This window comes from Oncorhynchus clarkii, chromosome 15 (assembly GCF_045791955.1).
Source record: "Oncorhynchus clarkii lewisi isolate Uvic-CL-2024 chromosome 15, UVic_Ocla_1.0, whole genome shotgun sequence".
Taxonomy (NCBI): Eukaryota; Metazoa; Chordata; class Actinopteri; order Salmoniformes; family Salmonidae; genus Oncorhynchus; species Oncorhynchus clarkii.
In genome coordinates, this window is record NC_092161.1 from 14779394 (window position 1) to 14791499 (window position 12106).

At 45.9% G+C, this 12106-nt stretch overlaps 1 protein-coding gene across 3 annotated transcripts in view; it reads right to left on the reverse strand.

Moving 5' to 3' along the window:
* The window catches only part of LOC139366930 (phosphatidylinositol 5-phosphate 4-kinase type-2 alpha-like), a 62028-nt gene that overhangs the window by 24833 nt on the left and 25089 nt on the right, over positions 1 to 12106 (reverse strand). The window lies entirely within an intron of this gene.

Consider the following 12106-nt stretch of genomic DNA (forward strand, 5'->3'; position numbering starts at 1 on the left):
TGGCCTGTCATAATAACAGACGATAGATCCTGCCATGTCATAATAACAGACGATAGATCCTGGCCTGTCATAATAACAGACGATAGATCCTGGCTTGTCATAATAACAGACGATAGATCCTGGCCTGTCATAATAACAGACGATAGATCCTGGCCTGTCATAATAACAGACGATAGATCCTGGCCTGTCATAATAACAGACGATAGATCCTGGCCTGTCATAATAACAGACGATAGATCCTGCCATGTCATAATAACAGACGATAGATCCTGCCATGTCATAATAACAGACGATAGATCCTGCCATGTCATAATAACAGACGATAGATCCTGCCATGTCATAATAACAGACGATAGATCCTGGCCTGTCATAATAACAGACGATAGATCCTGGCCTGTCATAATAACAGACGATAGATCCTGCCATGTCATAATAACAGACGATAGATCCTGGCCTGTCATAATAACAGACGATAGATCCTGCCATGTCATAATAACAGACGATAGATCCTGGCCTGTCATAATAACAGACGATAGATCCTGGCCTGTCATAATAACAGACGATAGATCCTGGCCTGTCATAATAACAGACGATAGATCCTGGCCTGTCATAATAACAGACGATAGATCCTGGCCTGTCATAATAACAGACGATAGATCCTGCCATGTCATAATAACAGACGATAGATCCTGCCATGTCATAATAACAGACGATAGATCCTGGCCTGTCATAATAACAGACGATAGATCCTGCCATGTCATAATAACAGACGATAGATCCTGCCATGTCATAATAACAGACGATAGATCCTGCCATGTCATAATAACAGTCATAATAACAGACGATAGATCCTGCCATGTCATAATAACAGACGATAGATCCTGCCATGTCATAATAACAGACGATAGATCCTGCCATGTCATAATAACAGACGATAGATCCTGCCATGTCATAATAACAGACGATAGATCCTGCCATGTCATAATAACAGACGATAGATCCTGCCATGTCATAATAACAGACGATAGATCCTGCCATGTCATAATAACAGACGATAGATCCTGCCATGTCATAATAACAGACGATAGATCCTGCCATGTCATACACATGAGCCCTTGTATATTCAAATTTGACAATGGTTGCTATTATTTACATTTTTGGTGTATTACTTCCCATGCATAATTGTTTCTGTTGAAATATACAGTACCAGTCAAAGGTTCTGACACCTACTCATTCAAGGGTTTATTTTATTTATACTATTTTCTACATTGTAGAATAATAACTCATCCCAAGCCACCTCAATTGGGTTGAGGTCGGGTGATTGTGAAGGTCAGATCATTTGATGCAGCACTCCAACATTCTCCTTCTTGGTCAAATAGCCCTTACACAGCCTGGAGGTGTATTTTGAGTCATTGTCCTGTTGAAGAACAAATGATAGTCCCACTAAAACCCAAACCAGATGGGATGGTGTATCCCTGCAGAATACCGTGGTAGTCATGCTGGTTAAGTCTGCCTTGAATTCTAAAGAAATCACTGACAAGGTCACCAGCAAAGCACCCCCACACCATCACACCTCCTCCTCCATGCTTCACGGTGGGAACCACACATGCAGAGATCATCCGTTCACCTACAGTGCAATGCGTCTCACAAACACACGGTGGTTGGAACCAAAAATCTCAAATTTGGAATCATCAGACCAAAAGACCGATTTCCCCCGGTCTAATGTCCATTGCCCGTGTTTCGTGGCCCAAGCAAGTCTCTTCTTATTGGTGTCCTTTAGTGGTTTCTTTGCAGCAATTTGACCATGAAGGCCTGATTCACACACTCTGAACAGTTGATGTTGAGTTGTCTGTTACTTTACCTCTGAAGCATTTATTTGGGCTACAATTTCTGAGGCTGGTAACTCTAATGAACATATCCTCTGGGTCTTCCTGTGGCGGTCCTCATGAGAGACAGTTTCATCAGAGGTAACTCTGGGTCTTTCCTGTGGCGGTCCTCATGAGAGACAGTTTCATCAGAGGTAACTCTGGGTCTTTCCTGTGGCGGTCCTCATGAGAGCCAGGTAACTCTGGGTCTTTCCTGTGGCGGTCCTCATGAGAGACAGTTTCATCATAGCAGAGGTAACTCTGGGTCTTTCCTGTGGCGGTCCTCATGAGAGCCAGGTAACTCTGGGTCTTTCCTGTGGCGGTCCTCATGAGAGCCAGGTAACTCTGGGTCTTTCCTGTGGCGGTCCTCATGAGAGACAGTTTCATCATAGCAGAGGTAACTCTGGGTCTTTCCTGTGGCGGTCCTCATGAGAGACAGGTAACTCTGGGTCTTTCCTGTGGCGGTCCTCATGAGACAGTTTCATCATATCAGAGGTAACTCTGGGTCTTTCCTGTGGCGGTCCTCATGAGAGACAGTTTCATCATAGCAGAGGTAACTCTGGGTCTTTCCTGTGGCGGTCCTCATGAGAGCCAGGTAACTCTGGGTCTTTCCTGTGGCGGTCCTCATGAGAGCCAGGTAACTCTGGGTCTTTCCTGTGGCGGTCCTCATGAGAGACAGTTTCATCATAGCAGAGGTAACTCTGGGTCTTTCCTGTGGCGGTCCTCATGAGAGACAGTTTCATCATAGCAGAGGTAACTCTGGGTCTTTCCTGTGGCGGTCCTCATGAGAGACAGTTTCATCAGGTAACTCTGGGTCTTTCCTGTGGCGGTCCTCAGAGGTAACTCTGGGTCTTTCCTGTGGCGGTCCTCATGAGAGACAGTTTCATCATAGCAGAGGTAACTCTGGGTCTTTCCTGTGGCGGTCCTCATGAGAGACAGGTAACTCTGGGTCTTTCCTGTGGCGGTCCTCATGAGAGACAGTTTCATCATAGCAGAGGTAACTCTGGGTCTTTCCTGTGGCGGTCCTCATGAGAGACAGTTTCATCATAGCAGAGGTAACTCTGGGTCTTTCCTGTGGCGGTCCTCATGAGAGACCGCTTCATCATAGCAGAGGTAACTCTGGGTCTTTCCTGTGGCGGTCCTCATGAGAGACAGTTTCATCATAGCAGAGGTAACTCTGGGTCTTTCCTGTGGCGGTCCTCATGAGAGACAGGTTTCATCATACAGAGGTAACTCTGGGTCTTTCCTGTGGCGGTCCTCATGAGAGACAGGTAACTCTGGGTCTTTCCTGTGGTGGTCCTCATGGAGAGACAGTTTCATCATAGCAGAGGTAACTCTGGGTCTTTCCTGTGGCGGTCCTCATGAGACAGTTTCATCATAGCAGAGGTAACTCTGGGTCTTTCCTGTGGCGGTCCTCATGAGAGACAGTTTCATCATAGCAGAGGTAACTCTGGGTCTTTCCTGTGGCGGTCCTCATGAGACAGTTTCATCATATCAGAGGTAACTCTGGGTCTTTCCTGTGGCGGTCCTCATGAGAGACAGTTTCATCATAGCAGAGGTAACTCTGGGTCTTTCCTGTGGCGGTCCTCATGAGAGACAGGTTCATCATAGCAGAGGTAACTCTGGGTCTTTCCTGTGGTGGTCCTCATGAGAGACAGTTTCATCATAGCAGAGGTAACTCTGGGTCTTTCCTGTGGCGGTCCTCATGAGAGACAGGTAACTCTGGGTCTTTCCTGTGGCGGTCCTCATGAGAGCCAGGTAACTCTGGGTCTTTCCCGTGGCGGTCCTCATGAGAGACAGGTTCATCATAGCAGAGGTAACTCTGGGTCTTTCCTGTGGCGGTCCTCATGAGAACCAGTTTCATCATAGCAGAGGTAACTCTGGGTCTTTCCTGTGGCGGTCCTCATGAGACAGTTTCATCATATCAGAGGTAACTCTGGGTCTTTCCTGTGGCGGTCCTCATGAGAGACAGGTTCATCATAGCAGAGGTAACTCTGGGTCTTTCCTGTGGTGGTCCTCATGAGAGACAGTTTCATCATAGCAGAGGTAACTCTGGGTCTTTCCTGTGGTGGTCCTCATGAGAGACAGTTTCATCATAGCAGAGGTAACTCTGGGTCTTTCCTGTGGTGGTCCTCATGAGAGCCAGTTTCATCATAGCAGAGGTAACTCTGGGTCTTTCCTGTGGTGGTCCTCATGAGAGACAGGTAACTCTGGGTCTTTCCTGTGGCGGTCCTCATGAGAGACAGGTAACTCTGGGTCTTTCCTGTGGCGGTCCTCATGAGAGCCAGGTAACTCTGGGTCTTTCCTGTGGCGGTCCTCATGAGAGACAGGTTCATCATAGCAGAGGTAACTCTGGGTCTTTCCTGTGGCGGTCCTCATGAGAGACATGTAACTCTGGGTCTTTCCTGTGGCGGTCCTCATGAGAGCCAGGTAACTCTGGGTCTTTCCTGTGGCGGTCCTCATGAGAGACAGGTAACTCTGGGTCTTTCCTGTGGCGGTCCTCATGAGAGACAGTTTCATCACAGCAGAGGTAACTCTGGGTCTTTCCTGTGGCGGTCCTCATGAGAGACAGTTTCATCATATCAGAGGTAACTCTGGGTCTTTCCTGTGGCGGTCCTCATGAGACAGTTTCATCATATCAGAGGTAACTCTGGGTCTTTCCTGTGGCGGTCCTCATGAGAGACAGTTCATCATAGTAGAGGTAACTCTGGGTCTTTCCTGTGGCGGTCCTCATGAGAGCCAGTTCATCATAGCAGAGGTAACTCTGGGTCTTTCCTGTGGTGGTCCTCATGAGAGACAGGTAACTCTGGGTCTTTCCTGTGGCGGTCCTCATGAGAGACAGTTTCATCATATCAGAGGTAACTCTGGGTCTTTCCTGTGGCGGTCCTCATGAGACAGTTTCATCATATCAGAGGTAACTCTGGGTCTTTCCTGTGGCGGTCCTCATGAGAGACAGGTTCATCATAGTAGAGGTAACTCTGGGTCTTTCCTGTGGCGGTCCTCATGAGAGCCAGTTTCATCATAGCAGAGGTAACTCTGGGTCTTTCCTGTGGTGGTCCTCATGAGAGACAGGTAACTCTGGGTCTTTCCTGTGGCGGTCCTCATGAGAGACAGGTAACTCTGGGTCTTTCCTGTGGCGGTCCTCATGAGAGCCAGGTAACTCTGGGTCTTTCCTGTGGCGGTCCTCATGAGAGACAGGTTCATCATAGCAGAGGTAACTCTGGGTCTTTCCTGTGGCGGTCCTCATGAGAGACATGTAACTCTGGGTCTTTCCTGTGGCGGTCCTCATGAGAGCCAGGTAACTCTGGGTCTTTCCTGTGGCGGTCCTCATGAGAGACAGGTAACTCTGGGTCTTTCCTGTGGCGGTCCTCATGAGAGACAGTTTCATCACAGCAGAGGTAACTCTGGGTCTTTCCTGTGGCGGTCCTCATGAGAGACAGTTTCATCATATCAGAGGTAACTCTGGGTCTTTCCTGTGGCGGTCCTCATGAGAGACAGGTAACTCTGGGTCTTTCCTGTGGTGGTCCTCATGAGAGACAGGTAACTCTGGGTCTTTCCTGTGGCGGTCCTCATGAGAGACAGGTTCATCATGGCGCTTGATGGTTTTTGAGACTGCAAAATGTTTCCGTATTGACTGACCTTCATGTCTTAAAGTAATGGACTGTCATTTCTCTTCACTTATTTGAGTGATTCTTGCCATAATATGGACTTTGTATTTTACAAATGAAGGCTATCTTCTGTAAACCACCCCTACCTTGTCACAACACAACTGATTGGCTCAAACAAGTTAAGAAATTCCACAACTTTTAACAAGGCACACCTGTTAACTGAAATGCATTCCAGGTGACTACCTCATGAAGCTGGTTGAGAGAATGTGAAGAGTGTGCAAAGCTGTCATCAAGGCAAAGGGTGGCTACTTTGAAGAATCTCAAATATTAAATATGTTTTGATATGACTCCATATGTATTATTATATATAGTTTTGATGTCTTCACTATTATTCTACAATGTAGAAAATAGTCAAACTAAAGAAAAACGCTTGAATGAGTAGGTGTGTCCAGTCTTCTGACTGAGAATATACAGTACCATTATTGCTCAAACATATTGTTAATTTATATCATACTTCTTATACATTGCTTTGGCAACAGTGGCAAAGAGGATTGACACCACCATCTCAAGATTGTTCTGAAATTGTTTCTGTTGTTAGAAACATAATATTAGCATTAAAAAAATGGTGTAACTCAATGATTCTATTTATAGAGGATTTGGATATGCTAACATTGCTACCATTGACTTGCATTGGATTTGTGCCATAAATGCTAAAAAGTTAGCATTTGAAACAGTGGACAGGGAAACTAAACCAAAGCATGGATTTGATTTATTTAACCAGGTAAGTTGACTGAGAACACATTCTCCTTTACGGCAACGACCTGTGGAATAGTTACAGTGGAGAGGGGGATGAATGAGCTAATTGTAAGCTGGGGATGATTAGGTGTCCATGATGGTATCAGAATTTAGCCAGGACACCAGGGTTAACACCCCTACACTTACAAAAAGTGCCATGGGATCTTTAGTGACCACAGAGAGTCAGGACACCCGTTTAACGTCCCATCCGAAAGACGGCACCCTACACAGGGCAGTGTCCTGGGGCATAGGGATATTTTTTTTTAGAACAGAGGAAAAAGTGCCTCCTACTGGTCCTACACCACTTCCAGCAGCATCTGGTCTCCTATCTAGTGACCGACCAGGACCAACCCTGCTTAGCTTCAGAAGCAAGCCAGCAGTGGGATGCAGGGTGGTAATGCTGTCATACATTGTCCATAAACTACTTACAGGGTAAGGAAACCAATGTGTCATTTTGTAATTTGGGTGAACTATCCCTTTAATTCTGAGGTTGGGGGGTTTCTTAACGTAAAAAAATAATGTTATCCACATAGTAGGAACAGCACCATCTAGTGGTCAGAACATGGTAATAACAGGAAGAGACATGAACCTAAGAATTTAAGACTATATTGTCTGAACAGGGGAAAAACATCCCCAAATTCACTGGGAATACATTATATAGGATGAAGAAACAATATTCTGAGACACAGCTCCATACTACTGGTCAGACAGGACTGATGCTATATACGTGTTGTCGGGTGGGATTGGCCTGGGGACTGGAGGGTTCATCGTGGGTTTTGACAGTTTCTTTGGATTACTCAGAAAAAAAAAAGTTTGTTGAAATTGGATGTTAGGTATTATATTTATTAAATATAATATTAATCCTATAATTTAAAATGATTAACTTGGGTGCAATCAATCAGCTTAATTTCTCAGAGATACAATGATATTTCAACAAAATAATGTTGCAGGAATGCTAATCAGCTGTTTATACAGAACTACAGGAATGACTTTAGAACAATCTGAGATGGTCATGGTTTGCTGAAATGACATGAACGACCAAACTACCCATTCATGCCAATAAAGCATTTACTGAATTGAATTAAGAGAGAGAGACAGAGAGATAGCCATTGAGGCTGCAGCTTAACCAGTATCTGGTACAGGACGAAAGGAGACAAGGAAAGGAAGCAAGTGGACTTCAGAAGGGGGCAGAAACTTGATGATGGAACTTGGATGTTAAGGAGAGCGACTACTGAGAGAGAGAGAGAGAGACAGACATTCAGTGATGTGGGGTGCCAGGCAACAACGTCACGCAGAGACTGATGCATCCTGAGTACTTCAGGAGACGTCACCACATCACAAAGCTCTGTTTCACACACAGTACAGAGGCAGGAGAGAAGACAATGCCCCTGCACACACACACATGGCACTGGGCCAACCTTCAGGAGGACAGCACAGTGGCAGGAAGCAGCAGCGATGTATTCTGGGGGCTGACGGTGACAGACTACAAATCTCTCCCTTTAAGGAAGCAGGATTACTAATCTCTCTGTAGAATTATATCATCATGACGCATTCATCTGTTCAGTCAGACAGGATTTAGCTCAGAATGAAGAGAACCACAGAGAACAGCATTCTCCAGACCTCCAGGATGAGTAGCCCGACGAGGCCGGTCTATGGCTGTGTCCCTAATGGCACCCTACCCCCTTTACAGTGCCCTATGGGCCCTAGCAAAGTCAAAAGAAGTGAAATATAAAGGGAATAGAGGGCTGTTTGGGACGCATGGTAGTCACTGTATTCCTTGGCTTGTTCAAATCAACTCTGAGTGAAGCAAAGTGGTGACGACTGCAGGCCTCATGTTCATGTTGCGTTTAATCTCCTCCTCTGGTGATGACTCCACACGTCAGTCAGTCTCTTATCTCTCTCTCTTTCACTCGCTCAGCCCGGCCAACTTTCACAGTGCCACTTCCTGTTCGTCGTCGCCTTGGTGACAGAGTCTGGTGTTTCCGACAGAGCGGAGTGAGCAAGCTCCGTGCCCCGGTGGACAGGAAGTGGGAGAGGAACTCAGTCAGCACACGGAGGCTTCGCTCTCTCTCGCTCTCACTCATAACACTCTCTGACAGACAGACCCACAGCTCTCTGAACAACACACAGCTCTCTGAACGACCGACACACCGCTACCCCGACCGACCGGCACGCAGCTCTCCGACCGAGCGACCGACACACAGCTCTCCGACCGACCGACCGACACGCAGCTCTGCGACCGACCGACACGCAGCTCTGCGACCGACCGACACGCAGCTCTCCGACCGACCGACACACAGTGATGTGTAAAGCAACGATGTAATTTAAACCCCAGGATTGCTGATGCCATGTATTGGCCTTTCAGAGGGTCTGAAGCCATCAGTCAGCCATATTGGTACTCCTTAGTAGGAGCAGTCCTCCATAGGAATGAATGGAATTCTACACTATTTCAATGAAGGACAAAATGACATGCATTTAAGTATATTTGCTGTTGTCGTGGGGACAGTAACATTATGTTTAGCTCACATAATATACAATGAACCAAAACATAAAAAACAACATTTAAAGTGTTGGTCCCATTTTTCATGAACGGAAATAAAACACGTTTTCATACGCACAATAAACTTATTTCCCTCAAAATGTCATGCACAACTTTGTGTACATCCTTGTTAGTGAGCATTTCTCCTCTGTCAAGATAATCCATCCACCTGACAGGTGTGGCATATCAAGAAGCTGATTAAACTGCATGCTGGGGACAATAAAAGGCCACTCTAAAATGTGCAGTTTTGTCACACAATGCCACAGATGTCTCAAGTTTAGAGGGAGCGTCCAACTGGCATGCTGACTGCAGGAATGTCCACCAGAGCTGTTGCATGTTCTTTTCTCAACCATAAGCCGCCTCTAGGATCTATTCATTTTAGAGAATTTGGTAGTACGCCCAACCGGCCTCACAACATCAGACCACGTGTATGGCGTTGAGTGGGCGAGTGGTTTGCTGATGTCAACGTTGTGAACAGAGTGCTCCTCGGTGTCGGTGGGGTTATGGTATGGGCAGGCACAAGCTACAGACCACAAACTCAATTGCATTTTATAGATGGCAATTTGAATGTACAGACATACCATGACGAGATCCTGAGGCCCATTGTGGTGCCATCACTTCATGTTTCAGCATGATAATGCACATCCCCATGTCACAAGGATCTGTACACAACTCCTGGAAGCTGAAAATGTCCCAGTTCTTCCATGACCTGCATACTCATTGACATGTCACCCATTGAGCATGTTTGGGATGCTCTGGATTGATGCGTACGACAGCGTGTTCCAGTTCCCACCAATATCCAGCAACTTGGCACAGCCATTGAAGAGGAGTGGGACAACATTCCACAATCAACAGCCTGATCAACTCTATGTGAAGGAGATGTGTCACTCTACAAGAGTAAAATGGTGGTCACAGCAGATACTGTCTGGTTTTCTGATCCACGATCCTACCTTTTTAAATAACGGTTAAATAAAATAACAATATGAACTGTAACTCAGTAAAATCTTTGAAAATTAAAACATGTATGAAGGTGTCTGTAATAGAATATACTTGCCAAAAATGATTGTAGATATTAATAAATGCATTTCTATAACTTCCTAAATATTTTTTACAATGGAGAAGGAATGCTAAGATGGAGGCACATGGGCTTGAACACAGCACCCCCTATCAGTCATCTAGTGTTAACAAATCAACAGTTTAAAGTTGCGTGCGTGTCAGTCAACAGATCTCAACACCATTGAACACTTCTGGGAGATTCTGGAGGGATTCCGAGACAGCGTTTTCCACCGGCCATCAACAAAAACGTACAGAATTTATTGTGGAATAAGGGTGTCGCATCCCTCCAGTAGAGTTCCAGACACTTGAAGAATCTATGCCAAGGTCCATTGAAGTTGTTCTGGCCCGTGGTGACCCAACGCCCGATTAAGACACTGTGTCAGTCAGTGTACCTTTCATTTTGGCAGTTACCTGTAGGCTAGACATGTCCATACAGTCACAGTCCTACTAGAGCAGCTGGTGCTTAGTGACTCATCTGATGTGCGACTAGAAAAAGGGACAGATTCAGAAAGTTGACCAGTTATGCAATCTATCCTAGCAGCAGTGACATAGATATTCTGCTCTAAACCAGATGCCACCTCAATGGTTCAGGCTAGTAAGCACACCCAGATCCAGCACATTTCATTGGTGGAACTACGTACAAATCAGGGCAATCCCATGAAAGGACGCAGAATGCGCAGATAGTGGTTATAAAAAACGGCTAACTAACCTGTCTTGGAACAACTACATGTGATGAATCAAATAGTGTAAACACCTTGAAATCTGTCTGAGTACCTTACGTCTTCTGCACCCCGATAGTAACAGTAACATTCCTCTCACAAGACGACAGCCCAGCCTATGGTGGTGGTGGTGGTGAATAATTCAGTCTAATTTCAGTGATTACCATGTTAAGAGAAACACGGATCACCCCGTTATTAGTGTAGAGTTCAATTATCTGGCTCCCAAACCCAATTTTCTGGCTCCCCAACTACTACTACCACCAGGTACTACTACCACCACCAGGTACTACTACCACCACCAGGTACTACTACCACCACCAGGTACTACTACTACTACTACCACCAGGTACTACTACTACTACTACCACCAGGTACTACTACTACTACCACCAGGTACTACTACTACTACCACCAGGTACTACTACCACCAGGTACTACTACTACTACCACCAGGTACTACTACTACCACCACCACCAGGTAATACTACCACTACTAAAACTACTACCACCACCAGGTACTACTACTACTACTACTACTACTACTACCACCACCACCACGTACTACTACCACTACTAATACTACTACCACCAGGTACTACTACTACTACCACCAGGTACTACTACTACTACCACCAGGTACTACTACCACCAGGTACTACTACTACTACCACCAGGTACTACTACTACCACCACCACCAGGTAATACTACCACTACTAAAACTACTACCACCACCAGGTACTACTACTACTACTACTACTACTACCACCACCACCACGTACTACTACCACTACTAATACTACTACCACCACCAGGTACTACTACCACTACCACTACTACTACTACCACCACGTACTACTACCACTACTACTACTACCACCAGGTACTACTACTACCACCAGGTACTACTACTACCACCACCAGGTAACACTACTACTACCACCACCAGGTAACACTACTACTACAACCACCACCACCAGCAGGTACTACTACTACTACTACTACTACCACCAGCAGGTACTACTACTACTACCACCACCAGGTACTACTACTACCACTACCACCACCAGGTACTACTACCACTACCACCACCAGGTACTACTACCAGGTACTACTACTACTACCACCACCAGGTACTACTACTACCACCACCAGGTACTACTACTACCACCACCAGGTACTACTACCACTACCACCACCAGGTACTACTACCACTACCACCACCAGGTACTACTACCACTACCACCACCAGGTACTACTACCACTACCACCACCAGGTACTACTACTACTAGGTACTACTACTACTACCAGGTACTACTACTACCACCACCAGGTACTACTACTACTACCACCACCAGGTACTACTACTACTACTACTACCACCAGGTACTACTACTACTACTACTACTACTACTACTACTACTACCACCAGGTACTACTACTACTACTACTAGTGTACTACTACTACTACCACCACCACCAGGTACTACTACTACTACTACCACCAGGTACTACTACTACTACT